The following is a 20,598-nucleotide window of genomic DNA, read 5'->3' as shown; positions in this document are numbered from 1 at the left end:
AAAAACCCGTAGAAGGCTGGAGCGCGTTTAAAGTTCGGAACAAGTTGGGTGAGGCTTTCGGTGATGAGAGAGCAGGCTTGGAGCATCTTGCCAAAACCTTCTCCTCCCCTGCCAGTGCCACTTTCTCTCTTTTTTAGAAATCTCTCTCTCTCTCTCTTTCAGATCTCTCTCTCTCTCTTTTTAAGAAATTAACTGCAGTGTTGGGAAAATTGGGATTTCATTGAAAGAATTGCAAGGAAGAATGTGTGTCTGCCTGCCTGATGTTGGCTGACCCAAGACTTTTTGCTGCTTGAGGTGAAAGTCATAATAATAATAATAATAATAATAATAATAATTTATTTATACCCCGCCCATCTGGCTGGGCTTCCCCAGCCACTCTGGGCGGCTTTCCAAAAAAATATTAAAATACTGTAATACATCAAACATTAAAAGCTTCCCTAAACAGGCTGCCTTCAGATGTCTTCTAAAAGTCTGGTAGTTGTTGTTCTCTTTGACATCTGGTGGGAGGGTGTTCCACAGGGAGGGCGCCACTACCGAGAAGGCCCTCTGCCTGGTTCCCTGTAACTTGGCCTCTCGCAGTAAGGGAACCACCAGAAGGCCCTCGGTGCTGGACCTCAGTGTCCAGGTAGAACGATGGGGGTGGAGACGCTCCTTCAGATATACTGGACCGAGGCCGTTTAGGGCTTTAAAGGTCAGCACCAACACTTTGAATTGTGCTCGGAAATGTACTGGGAGCCAATGTAGGTCTTTCAAGACCGGTGTTATATGATCTCAGCGGCCGCTCCCAGTCACCAGTCTAGCTGCCGCATTCTGGATTAGTTGTAGTTTCCGGGTCACCTTCAAAGGTAGCCCCACAAAGAGCGCATTGCAGTAGTCCAAGCGGGAGATAACCAGAGCATGCACCACTCTGGCGAGACAATCCGCGGGCAGGTAGGGTCTCAGCCTGCGTACCAGATGGAGCTGGTAGACAGCAGCCCTGGACACAGATGGTTCTCACCCTCCTCCTGACAGAAACCAACTGAAGTGGCAGCTGAATCTTTCCTCAAAACTGGCTACAAGACAGCATTCTGGGGGGGGGGGAGACATAGCATGGCGGTGGGGCCCCGTGCGCATTTGTTTTAGGGGGCGCTGCACATTTGGCTCCTCACACCACCCTTGCCAGCCCTGTGCCACTTTGTGAGGCTGGGATCCGATCTTAATGTTTTACTGGGCAAATACTGTAATTCAGATCATATCCCAGCCTCACAAGCGGTGTGAGGCTGGCAGGGCAGCATGAGAAGGGACGCCACAGCCATGCGCCCTTTGATCCCAGCCTCACAAAGCCTCCTTCTCAGGCTGCCCTGCCAGCCCTGATCTGCTATGTGAGGTTGAGGTGATCCAAGGGATGTGTCAGCGTGGCCATACTTGGCTATGTTTTGGGGTGCGTGCATTCTGGCAGCGTTGACGGCAATGGCTGGGCTGGCATGGAAGGCTCCATTCACCCTCCACCCTCCACCCCACCTCCCATAGTGTGTGTGGCCTCCCTGGGCACTGGCAAACAACGCTACGCCACTGGCATCCTCTGCTGCACCTTAGGGTAGCTGGCCCATTCTCTCGTATTGCATGCTTCTAAAAGATACAAACAGTGGTACCTCAGGTTACATACGCTTCAGGTTACATACGCTTCAGGTTACAGACTCCACTAACCCAGAATAGTGGTTCAGGTTAAGAACTTTGCTTCAGGATGAGAACAGAAATCGTGCTCTGGCGATGCGGCAGCAGCAGGAGGCCCCATTAGCTAAAGTGGTGCTTCAGGTTAAGAACAGTTTCAGGTTAAGAACGGACTTCCGGAATGAATTAAGTACTTAACCTGAGGTACCACTGGAGTAGGATTCAGCAAAGGAGGCTCCTAGGCATGTCAGATCATCCTGCCTGGGGTAAGGAACCTTTGCTATACTACAACTCCCATCATCCCTGGCCATTGGCCCTGCTTGCTAGGGCTGATGGAGGTTATGTAGTTCAACAACATCTGGAGGGCCAATTGTTCCCCACGCCTAACCCAGATGATGCATTCAATCAGAGAATCCTCCTTGGCTAGTCCTTCAAATAGGGGACTGTACTCTGTAAAGTAGGAACCTGGTCAACTTGCTTTTTGTTTTAATCTAATTTTTGTCCTCCGTTATCATCCTGTGTGTTATCTTTTATCCTCATTCCTTTCAGTTGTTGCAAAGGTCTCAAATAGTTTACTCTAAGGTAGACCCACTGAAATACTTTAATAAGCACTTAACATTTATTTCGCACCCTTCACAGAAATGTCAGCGAGCACTTCACACTTGGAAACAAACCACGTTAAAAATAGCTGAACAAAATGTCTTCATGCCGGGATATATACTTTCGCAGTTGACATGAGTGGGACTACTTTAAATAAAGTGGCACATATTATGCATTTAGGTATATTAATGTATGCAGCAATATATTCTGGTTTGATTTTTATTGGGGTTTTTTGTTTGATTTCTGTTATAAACTACCTCAAGAAAAAAACATACTAAAATTGAGCATTTCTGTATTATAAATACTCTGTTGAGCTAGTGCAGTCTTTGCCAATCTGGTCCCCCCCCCCCCCCCCGCCGAGGGTTTTGAACTACAACTCCCATCACCCCCAGCCAACCTGTTTAATAGTCAGGGATGATGGGCTTTGTAGTCCAAAACATTTAGAGGGTACCAGGTTGGCAAAGGTTGGGCTGCTGGCTTTGTTTTCGGCTTCTTCAACCACGGAAAGGTGGCAAAGTGTGCTTCTGTGGCTGTCTCTCTGAGTAGTTTTTTTTTTTTAAAAAAAGGTAAAGGATCCCTGGATGGTTAAGTCCAGTCAAAGGCAACTATGGGTTTGCAGCGCTCATCTTGCTTTCAGGCCGATGGAGCTGGCATTTGTCCACAACACAACAGAGAGCTGGAAAGGTTATTATTTTGTCCCTTTGCTGCGTATGCTGAAACATCTAAAGGTCAGGTCTAGATGCACACAGACATGCTAGTTTACCATGAGATATGTCACAAAAATCTGCCTTCTTCCACATAGCATACTACTCAGAGAGGCGGGTGGCGCTGTGGTCTAAACCACTGAGCCTCTTGGGCTTGCCGATTGGAAGGTTGGAGGTTTGAATCCGCGTGACAGGATGAGCTCTGTCCCAGCTTCTGCCAGCCTAGCAATTCAAAATCACACCAGCGCGAGTAGATAGATACCACTTCGGTGGGAAGGTAGACGGCATTTCCATGCCTTCTGGTTTCCGTCACGGTGTCCCGTTGCGCCTGAAGCGGTTTAGTCATGCTGGCCACATGACCCAGAAAGCTGTCTGTGGACAAACACTGGCTCCCTTGACCTGAAAGCGAGATGAGCTTTCGCCATAGTCGCCTTTGACTGGACTTAACCGTCCAGGGGTCCTTTACAGTTTAGCTCTACTGATGAAACGGATGACTTTATATCCCTGATAATAAATAAGCTGGAGTGCTGATTTGTTTCAGATTTTGGCAAAGCAATTGCTCATGCCACCCTTTTTGATGTGATTCATGTGTGCACTCAAAGGACGACATCAGAGCCCAAGTCATTTGCATGTGGTCAGCAACTTGTCAGATTCCGAGTTCATACAGAACAAAATTATGCAAAGCCCTTTCCTTTATTTCATTGCTTTTTTTTTTCAGGATGAATTCCTCGGGGAGTTTTTCTTTCCCAGGCTGGTGTTGCTCATTTGTGGAACTCATTTGCACCTTTTAAGATCAGTAGCAATGAGAATGTAAATCCATCTCTCCGGCTCTCTTCTTATTTCTTCCAACATCGGCTCTTTGACATTTAATGAAAGGCATTATATAAAAGGAAGGAATTGTTCCACTGTCATGCTATGAATTCCAGCGAAATAGTGGCATTCTAAAGTATTCTCAGTTAATCTCATTTATGACAGGCAGCTTTGTGTGAGAACATGTTCATTAGTTAAAGGTGAACTTGAGAAGTGCACCAGTTTCAAAATGTGCTCAGCTTTCCCAATGAGCATTTAATTTGTTTCTTGGGGAGCCTCTTCCGAGTGCATATTTCTCCTCTCAGTGATGTCACTCTCCCATGCAAATGCCATAAATCAGAACCGATTGTATGTGAAATACCATATCTATATCTATTGCATAGTCTTACTAATTTCAGACGGCAAAAGCATTTTTTTAAAAGGTGAGGAGGTCATGGGAGAGACTCATTCATGCTAAGAAGGAACTATTTCATTCCTAGAATTGAGCTTCAACTGAGAATAAGAATTGAGAATAGTACCAAACTGTACCTTTACTTGAGCAGCTGTTTATATTATAAAAACAGTATCTAGCAACTGTCTCATGACAACTGAGTCTGTCAAGCAATTAGATAATTTGTAATTGACTAACCACCTGCTTTTTAACTCATTAATCATTTGCAAAACGATCATTCCAACACGTGTATTTATATATTGGCATATTTATTCACTTGCCTATACAGTGGTACCTCGGGTTACATGTGCTTCAGGTTACATACACTTCAGGTTACATACGCTTCAGCTTACAGACTCCGCTAACCCAGAAGTAGTACCTCGGGTTAAGAACTTTGCTTCAGGATGAGAACAGAAATTGTGCTCCGGTGGCGCGGCAGCAGCAGGAGGCCCCTTTAGCTAAAGTGGTGCTTCAGGTTAAGAACAGTTTCAGGTTAAGAACGGACCTCCAAAACAAATTAAGTACTTAACCCGAGGTACCACTGTAAGAAGATTGCTGTTTGAATGAGACAGATCAACAGTAACAAACTGAGTTGAGTAATAATAATAATAATTTATTATTTATACCCCGCCCATCTGTCTGGGTTTCCCCAGCCACTCTGGGCGGCTTCCAAATGAATATTAAAAACAATACAGCATTAGACATTAAAAACTTCCCTAAAGAGGGCTGCCTTCATTTGTCTTTTAAAAGTAAAATAGTTGTTTATTGCCTTGACATCTGCTGGGAGGGCGTTCCACAGGGCAGGTGCCACTACCGAGAAGGCCCTCTGCCTGGTTCCCTGTAACCTTACTTCTCGCAATGAGGGAACCGCCAGAAGGCCCTTGGCACTGGATCTCAGTAGAGATCTTCAGGTGCCTACTGTGTCTCCCTGGAGATCTGATGCCAGAACAGTGGACTTTAGCTGTCTGTTAGAGTCTGTAAGCTGTGTTTCCACCTAGGCTCAACCTATATATTTGAAAATAAACACAAATATTACATATTCCCAGTGAAGCCTGGATCATTAAGACAAATGTGCCATTGCCCCATCAACATCCATCTCAGCCAGCCCCCCACCTGCCTGATTTTTTTACTTGCAACTAATCTAGGGACGTGGGTGGCGCTGTGGGTTAAACCACAGAGCCTAGGATTAGCCGATCAGAAGGTCGGCAGTTCGAATCCCCGCGACGGGGTGAGCTCACGTTGCTTGGTCCCTGCTCCTGCCAACCTAGCAGTTTGAAAGCATGTCAAAGTGCAAGTAGATGAATAGGTACTGCTCCATAGGTACTGCTTAAGGGACGCGGGTGGCGCTGTGGGTAAAATCTCAGTGCCTACGACTTGCCGATCGTATGGTCGGCAGTTCGAATCCCCGTGGCAGGGGGAGCTCCCGTCTTTCAGTCCCAGCTCCTGCCCACCTAGCAGTTCGAAAGCACCCCTAAGTGCAAGTAGATAAATAGGTACCGCTTTATAGTGGGAAGGTAAACGGCGTTTCTGTGTGCTGTGCTGGTGCTGGCTTGCCAAAGCAGCTTCGTCACGCTGGCCACGTGACCTGGAAGTGTCTTCGGACAGCGCTGGCTCCCGGCCTCTTAAGTGAGATGAGCGCACAACCCTAGAGTCGGACACGACTGGCCCGTACGGGCAGGGGTACCTTTACCTTTACCTTACTGCTCCAGCAGGAAGGTAAACGGCGTGTCTGTGCGCTGGCCACATGACCTGGAAGCTATACACCGGCTTCCTCAGCCAACAAAGCGAGATGAGCGCCGCAACCCCAGAGTCGGCCACAACTGGACCTAATGGTCAGGGGTCCCTTTACCTTTTTAGTCTAGGGAGCACCTGTCACCTTCCTCCTGCTCCTTAGTCCCTTAGCTCCAGGGAAACCCATCCAGATAGCTGGGGTATAAATAATAAATAATAATCCAACATTATTATTATTATTATTATTATTATTATTATTATTATTATTATTATCCTATAATTTCTAGGCATGTGTCCACTACTTTCCATAGGGAAAATCCGTTGTTTACGGCTGAATGGAACAATCATCAAGCGAACAGCGGGTTTCCCCAGGGAACCTCTTGGACCTGTGCCTAGAAATCACAGGGCAAATGCAAGTGTGGATGAGCTCTCTGTGTTGCCCCTTGTAGAACCCAGCAGGCAGGAGGACGAGGATAAAACTTAAATCAGTTGGCTCTATCTGTCATTGGCTCTAGCGCCACCTGCTGTTGGCCTCCTGGCCTGCTGCCCATTCCCAATTGGCACCAGCCATCACTGTGCAGTCCATGAAGCCTCCAGTAACCTGGGGCACCCCAAGTTTCGAATTAATGGAAAAACTTCCATTCGTGACTTTCTCTCAACAAGCACTTGGATCTTTTCCAGGAATTTTGTGAGTAACAGTTAGGACACAGTATTGGAAGTGAAGTCTATTTCAAGCCAGCAAACTGTGTTCCCATCCTTTGGGTTCTGTGCCCTGATGCACAAATAAAGCTAATACCACAAAATTCCCAAAGTGGAGCAGCCGCAAACCCCAATTGAATTAAGGCTAGCACAGACTTCCGGAGGCGGCGCGAACGGTAATGGCTGCCCTTTCCTAACCGGGAGAGGGAAGCTACGCTGGAAAAGGGTCGTCCGCTACGGCGAAGCGGAGACCCATTCTGGAAAACCGCAGGCAGCGGAAGCCTGCGGTCTCGGGACCCGGCGGGCGCCAGGAGCTACCCCCGAAACGTTGAGGGAACCCCGTAAGGGGCTCCGGATCGCAGAGGGGGTAGCGGCGCTGTGGGTCTATGCGCATTCAGCGGAGCGAAGCCGCGTTGCCGTTGCCGGTGAGCGCCGACCTTTCTTCCTTCAACACAAGATTCCAAAACGTAACAACCCGTGAGTAATTGAGGACTTTACTAAATTTCGGGACTAAAATATTGAAAATAAGCTGAAAGCGGAGAGACGAGGAAAAGGAAGTCCGTCCTCCGCAGCCATTGATTTTTAAAGCAAAGAGCAGGAGGAGTGGAGGCATAGAGAGAACTTTTGACAGCTCAGATTGAGCACCCGCAGAAATTACTTTTCCTTTTAAAGACTGTAAGCAATTGATTTTTGGACTTTTATTAGGACTTATATATTCCTTTCTTTGTGGATTACAATTCTGTTTAAGAAGCCCAGGTGTCAGAACTGCCTGAGCAGTAGAACTGTCAGACTGCAAATTTGGATACATTCTATTTAAACTTGGAGACAGTCTGAGGGAGTTCAGAATGGTTACGTTCTTGCATTTTGGAACTCCAGTAAGCACAACTTGAAATATTGTGGCAAACCTAAAACCAACTCTGCTAAAACTACTTTTGTGAAGATCCCTAAGAATTGGTTTAGATTTTGTATGTGGAATGGACTCTTCTTCCTAGGACATTTTATGCTCCCCCTAGAGGATTGAGGACTTACAACAAAAACATTGTTTTACTTTCTATTTCCCGGCCCTCTGTTTGATTGCTACCATCTGGGCCGTAGCTTTCCCATGGGAATAACTCAGCTTGACCTTGACTGCTAGATATTTTTGGAATGAGTGGCGCAAAAAGAAAGGGATTAAGAACCAGACAAACAACTCTGACAACCGTAACTGCAGCCTCACAAGCACGCAGATCATCTGTGCCCACTTTGCCCTCGGAGGAAAAAGTTACCTCCCTGTCACAGGCAGGGGAGGAAGAAACTGAGGATTTACAACTAGAAGAGATGGCCTCAGGAGGATCTGGTTCTGTATTAGAGAGAATTCTTGAGAAATTGGAGTCTTTGGAGAGGAAAGTTGACCAACAAACTGCGAAAATTGACCTTAATACAGAAACTTTAAACAAATTATCTGGGCAAGTTGCACAGAATGCACAAGCAATCGGACAACTGAAGGAGGCTGCAGGTGAAAATCAGAAACTGGCCGAAGAGACCAGCCAAAGAGTGGGAGAGTTGGAAAAAGAAGTAAGGCCGCTCAGTAAGCAGGTCGGAGAACATCAGACCTATCTCTCTATGTTGGAACTTCGGAACAGGGAGATTAATTTAAGGATAAGATCGATACCAGAAGTGGAAGAAGGTAATCTAGCTGAGTTTCTGACCAAAGAATTCTCCAAGTTCTGGGGTTTAGAGGAGGAAGATTTTAAAATTGTGTCAGCCTTCAGACTTGGAAGACTTACAAAGAGAGAAAGGCCCAGAGACTGTTTGATTACGTTGAGATCAAAGGAGGAAAGGGACAAGATTTTGGGCCTGCACTACGGAAGCTCTTTGAACATTTCGGACAAAAGAATTGAGATTTTTAAGGACATTCCTAAACAGCTGTTGGATCTTAGATCTGAATATTTGGACTTAGTAAAACTGCTGAGAAGCAACTCAATCATCTTTAGGTGGGACTTTCCCCAAGGACTATCTTTTACCTTTAGAGGGAAGAAGATCAAAATTAGAACTTTGGAAGATAGGGATAAGTTTTTGACTGCCTACGGTGAGGACCTTCATAAAGGACTTGAACTACCCTCAGGGTCTGAACCACCACAGGTGCCTGTACCTCAGAACCCTGAAGACTCACAGAACAAAATACCATCCCAAGGAAACTAAACAGATCTATCCAGGATGTCTCTGCAACTTTTAAGTTGGAATATAAATGGCTGCAACAGCCCGGAAAAAAGGAAGAAAATCTTTCACTTATTAAAAAAGGAGCAACTAGACATTACTTGTTTACAAGAAACACATGTGACTAGGCTCCACAGAAAAATATTGGTAAATAAAAGGATAGGCCAAGAATTTATATCTTCGGATTTAGTTAAGAAGAGAGGAGTGGTGATATATGCAAAGGAGAGCCTCTCACCAAAATTTCTATTTAAAGATGAACATGGAAGAATTTTGGCAATTGAAATACAGCACCAAGGAGAGAAAATTTTGATATTAGGAATCTATGCTCCAAATGAAGGGAAATCAGAATTCTACAAGAAGTTGCATGAGATTATGCTGGATTATCTGGACTATGATAACATCATTATGATGGGAGATATGAATGGGATCGTTTCTACAAACATGGATAGGTCACAAAGCCAAAAGGTTACTAAAGAAGGCAGACTACCAAAGACCTTTTTTGAAATGACAGACAACATGGACTGGATTGATATATGGAGGACAAAGAACCCCTTAGGGAAAGAAGGAACATTTTTCTCTGAAGCCCAACTGACTTGGACAAGAATTGACCAAATATGGATTTCTAGAGGTCTGGCTCCTAAGGTGAAGAAAGTGGAAATCTGCCCAAAGACCTGCTCCGATCATAACGCGTTGAAAATGGACATGACATTATTACCAACCGGCTCCTTTAGATGGAAGATGAATGACAACTTGTTTAGAGATCAGGAGATTATCAAGAAGGCCCAAAAAACAATAAAGGACTATTTTGAGATAAATTTGAACACTGCTGTGGAAAAAAGAACAATCTGGGACGCAAGCAAAGCTGTGATGAGAGGGTTCTTGATACAACAGAACGCCATAAAGAAAAGACTACAAAATGAGAAAAAGGACAAGATTTTGGGGAAAATTAAAGAGTTAGAGAAGAAACTAAGAGTAAACCCGAAGTCACAGCCGATTTTGAGAGAAATTAAACTTCATCAGGCACAATATTCCAAACTGATAAATCAGGAAATAGAATGGAAGATTAAATCAATGAAACAAAAAACATTTGAATCGGCTAATAAATGTGGGAAACTGCTGGCTTGGCAGTTGAAGAAGAGACAAAAGCTGAACATAGTAACAAATTTGGAAATAGAAGGAAGGAATATTCAGAACCCGGTGGAAATTAGAAAATGTTTCCAGAAATATTTCAAGAAATTATACACTCAAGGGCCACAAAAGGAGGAAGAGATTGCAAAATTTTTGGAGAAAAATGGACTTAAAAAACTATCACAAGAAAATAGATCACTCCTGAATAGTAAAATAACACGACTAGAGATAGAACAGGCCATTCAGAATATGAAGTTGGGCAAGTCTCCAGGGCCAGATGGCTTGACCTCCAAGTACTATAAGACATTAAGTGACTATTTGATTCAACCACTGCTGGAGGTCAGCAATGAAATTATGGAGGGAAAGAAGGCGCCTGAATCGTGGAAGGAAGCTTTCATCACATTGATACCAAAATCAGAAACTGAAAAGACACAACTTAAGAACTACCGCCCCATTTCCCTTTTAAATGTGGATTACAAAATATTTGCTGACGTTTTGGCAGGAAGATTCAAAAGAGTTTTAAATGAGATAATTCATAAAGACCAGGCAGGCTTTCTCCCAGGAAGACATTTATTTGCTAATACAAGGAACATTATTGACATTTTGGAACTCTTGCAAACAAATATTAACACTAAAGCAGTTCTAATTTTTATAGACGCGGAGAAGGCCTTTGATAATATTTCTTGGAAATTTATGAAGGGGAATTTAAAAGAAATGGGAGTGGGGCGGGGTTTTGAAAATGGGATTGACGCGATTTACTCAGAACAAAAGGCAAAACTGATAGTTAACAATGTGGTTACAGAAGAGTTTAAGATTGAAAAAGGGACACGACAAGGCTGCCCGATTTCCCCCTTGCTGTTTATTTCTGTCCTGGAGGTGCTCTTGAACTTGATTAGAGGGGACCGGTTGGTGCAAGGGATTCAGATCGGAGTGAAACAATATAAACTTAAAGCTTTTGCAGATGACCTTGTTTTGACATTGCAAGAGCCAGAATCTAGTACAAAAAGAGTGTTACAATTGATTCAGGACTTTGGTCGGGTAGCGGGCCTTAAACTAAACAAACAGAAAACTAAGGTGTTGGGAAAAAACTTGACAGATGCAGAGTCAGAACGGTTTCAGAGAGAAACAGAACTAACTGTGGTTAAAAAAGTAAAGTACCTAGGGGTAAACATAACAGCAAAAAATCTGAGTCTATTTAAGGATAATTATGAAAAATGTTGGTCTGAAATTAAGAGAGACTTGGACAGTTGGTCAAAATTGAAGCTTTCTTTGTTAGGCCGAATTGCTGCTATTAAGATGAATGTATTGCCTAAGATGTTGTTTTTATTTCAAACATTGCAAATTGTGGATAAGACGGAGTGCTTCAGGAAGTGGCAGAGAGATATTTCTAAATTTGTCTGGCAGGGCAAAAAGCCCAGAATTAAGTTTAAGATATTAACTGATGCGAAAGAAAGAGGGGGCTTTGCCCTGCCAGACTTAAGGTTGTACTACGAAGCCGCAGCTTTCTGCTGGCTAAAAGACTGGCTACTTCTAGAGGACACTGATGTGTTAGATTTAGAAGGTTTTAACAATGCATTTGGCTGGCATGCATACTTATGGTATGACAAAGTTAAGATCAATAAGGCCTTTAAGAACCATATTGTCAGGAAAGCAGTGTTTAATGTCTGGACAAAATACAAAGACCTATTGGAAAATAAAACTCCAAGATGGCTATCACCTCTGGAGGCTAAGGCCCGAAAAAGACCCAATATGGAGGCCAAATGGCCGAAATATTGGGAAATAATAGAGAAAGAGGGTAACAATTGGAAATTGCAGAGTTTGGAAAAAATGAAAGATAAAGTGCGAGACTGGTTACATTACGCTCAGATTCAAGAAATTTTTAAAAAGGATAAAAAGTTAGGATTCCAGGTGGAGAAATCGAAGTTGGAAACAGAATTGTTAGAACCTAAGACTAAAGTACTTTCAAGAATGTATAACTTGCTGTTGAAATGGAATACACAAGATGAAATGGTTAAGTCGGCCATGATAAAGTGGGCACAGGATATTGGGCATAATATTATGTTTGAGGATTGGGAAAGGTTGTGGACCACGGGGATGAACTTCACGGCATGTAATGCTCTGAAGGAAAATGTAATGAAAATGATTTATAGGTGGTACATGACCCCAGTTAAACTAGCCAAAATATGCCATGTGCCAGACAACAAATGCTGGAAATGTAAGGAAAATGAAGGAACATTCTTTCACCTCTGGTGGACTTGTCCCAGGGTGAAGGTCTTCTGGGAAATGATATATAATGAGCTGAAAAAGGTATTTAAGTATACCTTCCTTAAGAAACCAGAGGCCTTCCTCCTGGGCATTGTCGGCCAGATGGTGCCAAAGAAGGACCGAACATTCTTTTTGTACGCAACAGCAGCAGCAAGGATACTTATCGCCAAGAAGTGGAAAACTCAAGATCTACCCACTCTGGAAGAATGGCAGATGCAGCTGATGGACTATATGCAACTGGCCGAGATGACTGGCAGAATTCGAGACCTGGGAGAAGAGAGGGTTGAAGAAGATTGGAGGAAATTTAAGATTTATTTACAAAAATATTGTGATTTGGCGGAAAGTTAAGTAGGATGTTTGATCATAAATAATTGGCCACCACAAAATCGGATCGAAATGGGATGTAAAGTGAGATTAAGAGAAACTAATTTACAGAGGATTATATTTAAATGAGTGGTTATAAAATTTGCAAATTAGATGATAAATTGCTGGGAAAAATTTATGATGATGAAAATGGCAGCGGGAGATGTGAGGAAGTCCAAAGAAGTTATGAAACTTTGTTGAGATAAAAGAAAGGTTGTTTATTTCTGTACTTTATTTTGTAAAAACCCCTAATAAAAATTTATTAAAAAAAAAAAAATATTAATTGCTCCGACCAAAAGCTATAGCAGCTTTACAACTCACAAAAGCATGGAGTAAAAATATGCCTGCATCATCATTTTTGCATTTTGATCAGAAATCCTTTACAGGATTCTTCTATGGAAGAAAAAGCAATGGTATTGTCATCAGTCTCCATTTAGGCACACACAGAGAGATTTCAGATTTCTGAGTATCATCCAATTTCCTTCTATGGGCTTACACTCTAGGATTACGGTCCTAGAGGCTAGAAAATGTTTAACGTTTAAATGTGCAGATACAGCTGCAGCTTACCCTTTTCACTTTAAGTTCAAGGGACGTTCCTCTCCCACACCTCTCTGGTCGCACAGAAAGATTATGCATCCTAAAAGTAGCAGAGCAGTGATAAGGCACAGCAGTGGCACGCTGCAACATGCAGAATGTTCCAGCAAGTTTAAAACAGAAAGTTGAGAGAGATTGGCCCCAACTTGTGCCCGACCCTCGTTCTGGCAGCATTCTTGCTTGGGCTTGTTTTATTCACAAATCACACCCTGAGCACATGCCTGCTATATGGTACTCCTTGCCACAGATTTACCTAAGAGTTTAGAAGTATGAATCTGGGATGATGCTCCCTTGCTGATTCCGCAGGAGACACGAAATGAGTGGAAAATATTGGGATATAAATGGAACCTGCCTCAGTTCTGCTTAGGGTTGCAGCTAGTCATGCCTTATTCCGGATAGTAGAGCCTGAGACTCTGAATCTCAGGGTCGTGTGTTCGAGTCCTACCTTGAGCAAAAGATCCCTGCATTGCAGGGGTTGGACTAGATCACCCTCGTGGTCCCTTCCAATGCTATGATTCTGTGATTATATTCCATTTTCACTCCCCAGCTCAGTCACTCACTTTTCCGTGTCCACACTGTACACTCAGTTCTCACTGTGCTTTGTGAGGAGTTCCCCAGCCTAGTTCCCTCCCTAAACTGAAGACAATTTTGTACTCCTTCAAACCTTGGTGTTTCTCCAAGCCTGCTGATACCTTCCCTCCTGTTTGTAGGTGCTGCTGTTTTTGGCTACATCAGAATCTCTTCCCCCTGAAATGATCATTCTGTACAGATATTTCAAAACAAAGCCAAGCCACATTGAAGCAGCCTGGTTATTCTACCACACTGTCTCTCTCAACATCAGCCATAAATGAAGCTGATTCTGATTCAAAACTAGGGTTGTCATTTTTCAAAAAGTAAAAACCAGGACAGAAAGTTGTTGAGCATTTTTTTTATAAAAACGCTAACCCCCATCCCCACAATTTTTCAACTGACTTGCCTAAGATCCAGGACAAAGCCCTAAAACGCTCAACACTTTTCACTTTTGGGAATATGGCAACCCTAATAAAAGCATTTAAGGGGGGGGCGGTCTGGATTAGAGCAATGGCATGGGGGTAAGGTTGGACCCCCCCCGTACCATGGACCTGACCCAAATAAGGGTGGGGAGGCTCTGAATTTAAAAATAAAATTAATGTTGGGCAGCCCAAACGCAGAGCTCCAATGTAACATGTAGTTTGGACCTTACTTCCAAATAAATAGCCACAGGATTGGGCTGTGCATGGCATGCCTAAGACTTTGTGCATTATTACACCGGAAAAAGTCTCTCTACCCAATCTGGGAGTTCTGCTTGGCAGCTCAAGTTCTAACTGCTAGACGACGTCCGCTCATTTACTCCTTCATTGCTACAAAATAGGAGCAGTGAGTCATTCACTTAAGATGAGTCAGCATAGAATTGATTAGAAACAGGAGCCTCCCCAGGAATTTGGCTTTTATACTTACTTGATTTTGATACTCTTCGGCAGCAATCGCTGTTCTGAGTTAATTTCCTCCTAGGCAGATTTTAATGTCATATTCTTCTTCCAGAGCTAGGGCCAGTGTGGTGTCGTTGTTAGAGTGTCGCACTAGGACATGGGAGACCACGGTACAGGGTTCAAATCCCCACTCAGTCAACTAGGTGACCTTAGGCTTGTCATTGAGCCTCTGCCTAACCTATCTCACAGGGTTGTAGTGAAGATAAAATGGGGAGGAAGAAAACTAGGTTATGCCACCTTGAGCAGTTTTGGAGGAAAGGTGGGGTTAAAAAAGTGCAAGGAACAAATGGTCCTGCTCTCGGCATGTGTTCCTTAAAAACTCTGCCTAAGAAAGTGTTTCCTGGTCTTGGGGAGGGGATAATGAGAACTGCTTAACGCTGGATAAATTGGGATGCAATAACACTGGTTAGGGATACGGGTGGCGCTGTGGGTTAAATCACAGAGCCTAGGACTTGCCGATCAGAAGGTCGGCAGTTTGAATCCCCGCGACGGAGTGAGCTCCCGTTGCTCGGTCCCTGCTCCTGCCAATCTAGCACTTCGAAAGCACGTCAAAGTGCAAGTAGATAAATAGGTACCACTCTAGTGGGAAGGTAAACGGCGTTTCCGTGCACTGCTTTGGTCCGCCAGAAGTGGCTTAGTCATGCTGGCCGCATGACCCGGAAGCTGTACGCTGGCTCCCTTGGCCAATAAAGTGAGATGAGCACCGCATCCCCAGAGTCATCCACGACTGGACCTAATGGTCAGGGGTCCCTTTACCTTTACTTTAACACTGGTTAAATTGGGACACATGGAGAGGCAAGCTTCTATAGCAGAATGCAAAGGAGCACAGCAGGCATGCTTCTGCCATTCAAGCTGGGGCAGGAAAAACTTTTTCAGCATGAGGGCCACATTCCTTTTGGGCAGTCTTCTGAGGGCCACAAGTCAATGGTGGGGAGGGCCAGAGGCAAAACTGGAAGGCCTAATGTCAATTTTACCTTTGTAATACAGTGGTACCTCAGGTTAAGTACTTAAATCGTTCTGGAGGTCCGTTCTTAACCTAAAACTGTTCTTAACCTGAAGCACCACTAATGGGGCCTCCTGCTGCTGCCGCGCCGCCGCCGTGTGATTTCTGTTCTCATCCTGAAGCAAAGTTCTTAACCTGAAGCACTATTTCTGGGTTGGCGGAGTCTGTAACCTGAAGCGTATGTAACCTGAAGCGTATGTAACCTGAGGTACCACTGTATAGGCTAGTTTCCACTCCCCTTCCTACCTTCCAAGCGAATGACATGAACAGATTGCAAGGATGCATTTTCAGCCAAGGAGTTCTGAGGGCCAGGGAGAGAGGCTGGGAGGGCAGCATTTAGCTGCCTCCATCCCTGGTTTATTGTGCAATCAATAGGCATGCACTGGTTGACGGTCAGCATTATATTTAAGTTTATATTATATCCTATCAGGGTCGCATTGAATACTTTTGGGTGTAAAAGTTAATGGGTTAGGCATTCTAAGGATTACCTGGAGCACCTGATGGAGAACCTCAGGGTGGGGGGAGCAGGAAATCCTGTCTTCCCCCATCCTCTGTCCTATCACTCCACTCCTTTTATCTATTTGTCAATTTAATTGTGTCTTTTGGGATTTGGGCATCATGAGGTGGGGGGTCTGAAAGGGTGGCAAGATGGGAAGAGGTGAGAGACACCGTTTCATGAGAAAGGGTTGTGGAAGATTGGATTTATTATGTGGAAAGGTTCCGGGAATATAAGTTGTTGTCTTAGATTTAAAAGAATAAAAACTGAATTAAACTAAAGAGAAAAGTTAGAGCGGGGATTTGTAACAGAGAAACAAGGGGGTGATTCACTGTCCCTATTGCAACTGGACAAATCTTAATGTGGTGGTGGTGGGGATGCAAAGAATAAATCATGTATAAATACTTGCAGTCTCGGTTCTGCATTGTCATGTACGACCCAGCTGTTAATGATTTGAATCTTTTGTTGCGTGCAGTTCCTGTCTGGGGGAGTAGCAGTTATGCAACACAGTTAGGATGAAAATCCCATTGAATCCTGCAGGAATGCAGTGTTGACTTTAAAGCTGCAATCCTAAACCGCCTTTCTAGCAAGTTCTCTTGAACTTAAGTGAGGTTTGCTCCTGAATAGACATACATAGGATTGTGCTATGCAGGAAGCCACCAAGAACCAGTCTTAAATTCACTGGTCAGGAATGAGTTGGATCGCTGGTGGAATATTAACTTGGCAGGGGACGGGGCAGTCGGTGTAAAGAGACGAGATTTTTTTTTTTTAAGCTGAAGAATTTTGTTATTTCCACAAAGCTCCACAATTTTTGTGGTTCCCTAAAAAAAAAAGCTCTACAATTTTTGTGGTTTCCTTAAATTTTCAACAATTTCAGTGACCCCCCCCCAAAAAAAATCTCAGTAATTTTGTTGGTTTCCTTAAAAGGCAGAAATGACGCCTGGGGGGAATTTCTGAAATGTGGCGCTTTGTCCTGGATCTTAGGCAAGTCAATTTGGTGTTTTGGTAAGAAAAAATATATCTCAACAATTTTGCCCTTAAAAAAATCTCAACAATTTTGGGGGTTTCCTAAAAACAACTTTTGGGGTATTCTGGTTTTTACGTTTTGAAATATGGCAACTCTACTCAAACCTGGAATTCTGCATCAACCGGACATGCCCTGGGGGGTGGGGGAAGGTGCAAATGTTGCAATGACTAATTTCAGAAGTTTTGAGTAGGAGAAAGTGATAATTCCGACTTGTCCGGCGGCGACCTTTATAGAGAGGATCCCGTTGGGAACAGCTAGGGAAACTGTCCGGATTTAGGAAGACTGAGCTGTAATACATATTGCACAACCTGTTTTTAAACAGCCGAGACCCGGGAAGAGAGGGAGGGAGTAGCGGCGGAGACGCAGCCCCAAGCCGAAAGACCCGGGTCTTCCCACGTTTCCTCCCGCCACGAGTACTCTCCCCCCCCCCCCCAAAAAAAATAATCTGGAGGCCGTGAGGAAACGCCACTGCGAGCGTACCATTACCCCGTCCCCCCTCCGGGGCTCCCCGAAGGGGACTGAAAGACCCGCCGAGGCGTGCGAGGGGAGAAAGAGCGAGAGGGGCGTGTCCACAGCGAGCCCCGCCCCCGCCCCTCTGCCCAATGGGAAGCCTTCTCTGCTCTGAGCGGCGGGGCCGCGCGCCACTCCCGTCCGTTCCTCCGGTTCTCCTCAGAGAGGCTTCATCGGAGAGTCTTCTCCGCCGCTTCCTCCGGACTGAAGGGGAGGCAGAGCCGGGAGAAAAGGGGTATCGCGCTCCGAGAGGAGAACTTCGGTTATTTGCCAGGTAGGAGCCCGGCGTGTGGGGGGTGTTTGTGGGGAGAGTGTGGGGCAAGGATGGGGGGGGGGTTGGGGAGGGAAGCGGCGGCGCCGTGTGGACGCAAATGCGGGGCAATCCCGCGATAGAGACGTTTTTGAGCCGCGCGGTGTGTCCGCTTCGGCCCACGAACCCACCTTCGTCAACCCGTCGCGAAGACCTGAAGCCCCTCGGAAGAAGCCGGCCAACCTCCGTCTCTTCTCCCTCCCGAGAACAGCATAAGACGAGGAAATCCTCCCGCGAAGAAAAGTCACGTTTTGTGTTTCCACCCTCGCGGGAAACATGTCATGGTAGCTGGTTCCCATTTTTTTTAATGGGAACAAAATCGGAAACCCCTCACATATGGGGTAGTTTCATCTATAGGTTCGTTTCTGAGAGGAGCAAACGGTTGCGGTTTATGCCAGGCGACTTTTTATACGCCGAGAGGAGTCGCTTCCTTGGCGCAGGAACTCTTGCAGGATTGGAGATCCGAGGGAGACAACAAACAACAACAACAACAGCAACAGAAAGATCGTGAGTCCTAAAAACACACACACGACAACAACAGAAAGATCGTACAACCTGAAAAAGAGACACAAGGCATGCACTTTTGAGAGTCAAGAAAATCTTTCATGAAAATAAATCTGTAAAAAAGACAACAGCGACACACTAATGGATTTAGCTAAAAGAAATCGCAAATCCAGTTAGAGATCCGACAAACAAAATGAAATAAAAAGTAAAAACCGGTGTGTGTGTGTGCAACATCAGATCAGTCAGTCCCCTTGCACAATCTGCAGCATGGTCTTTCATGAAAGCAGCAGGAATACTTTTAAAATAAACCCCCCTTGCCCTCCCCCCAAAGTGCATCAACTCAGTGGGAGCTTTTGAGCGACGTTCACAGTAGGAAATTGTCTGTCTCTGTGATGGAAGTTGATATTGTACATCATTTCATTTTTTAAAAATTTTCTTTTTGATTCTGTGCAGTTGTGCATTCAGGCACGTGCCCAAAGCAGTTCTTATGGCATTCTCTGTGTTGTTTACTATTGCGCTACTGCTACTATTATGCTTCTGAGTTTTTGGCTATGATTTCCCTTTTGATTTGTGAAGCATCTGAACTATGCTGCTCTTGCTGTGTTTACATTTTGATAAAAAGTCTCTGGGACCATACTCCCATATAACAGCAATACATCACTGTTTTTAAATGGTGTAGCCAAAACATCTTAGCGTAATGCTGCATTTTATTTACTTCTTTAAACACCAGTGTTAGGTGAGTTTTGTTCACAGCTTGTTGCAGGCTTTTTGTGTGACCCCGGGAAGGTTTGTAAACTTTGTGTTGCGGGTGTGGACCAGGAATAAATGAAATCACGTGGATGAATACTATTGAAGAGCTCTGGATGGACGGAAACTTAGGCTGCACACCTACTTGAGAATAAGCCTAATTGAACTTGCTCGGACTTGCTTTTGGGTAAACTTGCATAGGATTGGACAATTGGACATGCCTTTTAACTCTCCTGGGAGCACTAGTATATTGGCATTTAAATGAGTGTGTTCAAGAAAGTTACACTCTCAGTCTCATGTTCACTTACTTGGGAGTAATATCCACTGAATACAGTGAGTTATTTGGGGTAAACTTGCATACAGCTGGGCTGCCAGGCAGTGTCATTCCAGGACGGCAAGAGCAAGTTTGGTTTATGAATTTTCGAGTGTAGGTTTGCCATTTGTGGTTTTGTGGTATTGACTGAATTGGACAGAGCAACAACCAGCATAATATGTCGTTTGGACGAGTTGTACAAAATTATATCCTTCTGATTATTGCTGTTTCATTCTTGTGGCTACATCTTTCAATGCAGAAGGATAACACTGTAAGTTAATACAGCTTTGCATGTCTGGACTGTTTCTATCAAAAGTTTGTAGCCAATGTATGGTTGTTGAGTGTTCTGTATTTAACCAGCTGATTCTTTAAAGGGCTGTCCCTCACTTTAGACCATTTCTTTGTCATGAAATGTGCATAAGAGGGAATCACTGTTTTCCTGTTTAAAACAAAAACAAAACTTAAATTGATTTGACAGTTAGTACTCTTGAATCAGAGTTAAGTATGTTGTATTATTACTTGACTCCTAAATGTAGGTTCAACAATCATACTTTTTTGCTGCCCCCTTGGGATCTTTTGCAACTTCACTGAAGTTGAAGAAGTTTGTAGTTACAGTCAAATCATTACCAACTCTTGCCTGAATGTGAACCAGATCACTGTGTTTCAATCATTCTTTGCTGCCTGATTTTAGTGCACAACATCTAAATGCCTTTTACTTTCCTTTATAAAACAAAGCTGAAAAACTCCAGTAACAAAATTCCCTGTGGTGTTTTGGTCCTTGTTGTGCCAGTTAAAAATGCTTAGGAATGGTGTGTGTCAAAGTTATTAACAGAATCATCCCATGTATGCCTACTCAGAATTAAGTCACATTGTATTTAATGGGGCTTACTCAGTAAGCCGCATTGAACTGAATATGAAGCAGTCCTGTGCACACATTAACTGTATGTAAGTCCTATTGGAAACAATGGGACTAAATTCTACGTAATGTACTTTAAGGCTTCAGCAACAGG

General features: G+C 44.1%; 1 protein-coding gene and 1 long non-coding RNA gene across 6 annotated transcripts in view; one reads left to right on the top strand and one right to left on the bottom strand.

Annotated features, from left to right (window-relative positions):
* Positions 1 to 20,598, bottom strand: part of LOC310846662 — a 131,377-nt gene that overhangs the window by 390 nt on the left and 110,389 nt on the right. Inside the window, exons 1-3 of one of the 4 annotated variants that reach the window (XR_014565425.1) lie at positions 16,583 to 16,953; positions 14,647 to 14,768; positions 13,144 to 13,213 (exon numbers count right to left, since the gene is read on the bottom strand). The exons of 1 other annotated variant lie outside the window; for it this stretch is intronic. This is a non-coding gene — a long non-coding RNA (uncharacterized lncRNA). Of the gene's footprint in view, positions 1 to 13,143; positions 13,610 to 14,646; positions 14,769 to 16,169; positions 16,437 to 16,582; positions 16,954 to 20,598 lie in introns of those variants that run through there. 2 more of the 4 variants (XR_014565426.1, XR_014565427.1) reach the window with 2 other exon arrangements.
* Positions 17,541 to 20,598, top strand: part of TGFBR3 (transforming growth factor beta receptor 3) — a 131,998-nt gene continuing 128,940 nt past the window's right edge. For both annotated transcript variants that reach the window (XR_014565394.1, XM_083743345.1), the window contains exon 1: positions 17,541 to 17,988. The gene's annotated coding sequence lies outside the window, so the exon portion shown is untranslated. The remainder of the gene's footprint in view (positions 17,989 to 20,598) is intronic.

Source organism: Podarcis gaigeae (genome assembly GCF_964106915.1).
Source record: "Podarcis gaigeae genome assembly, chromosome: 6".
NCBI lineage: Eukaryota > Metazoa > Chordata > Lepidosauria > Squamata > Lacertidae > Podarcis > Podarcis gaigeae.
This window is presented reverse-complemented; position numbering and strand designations above follow the sequence as displayed.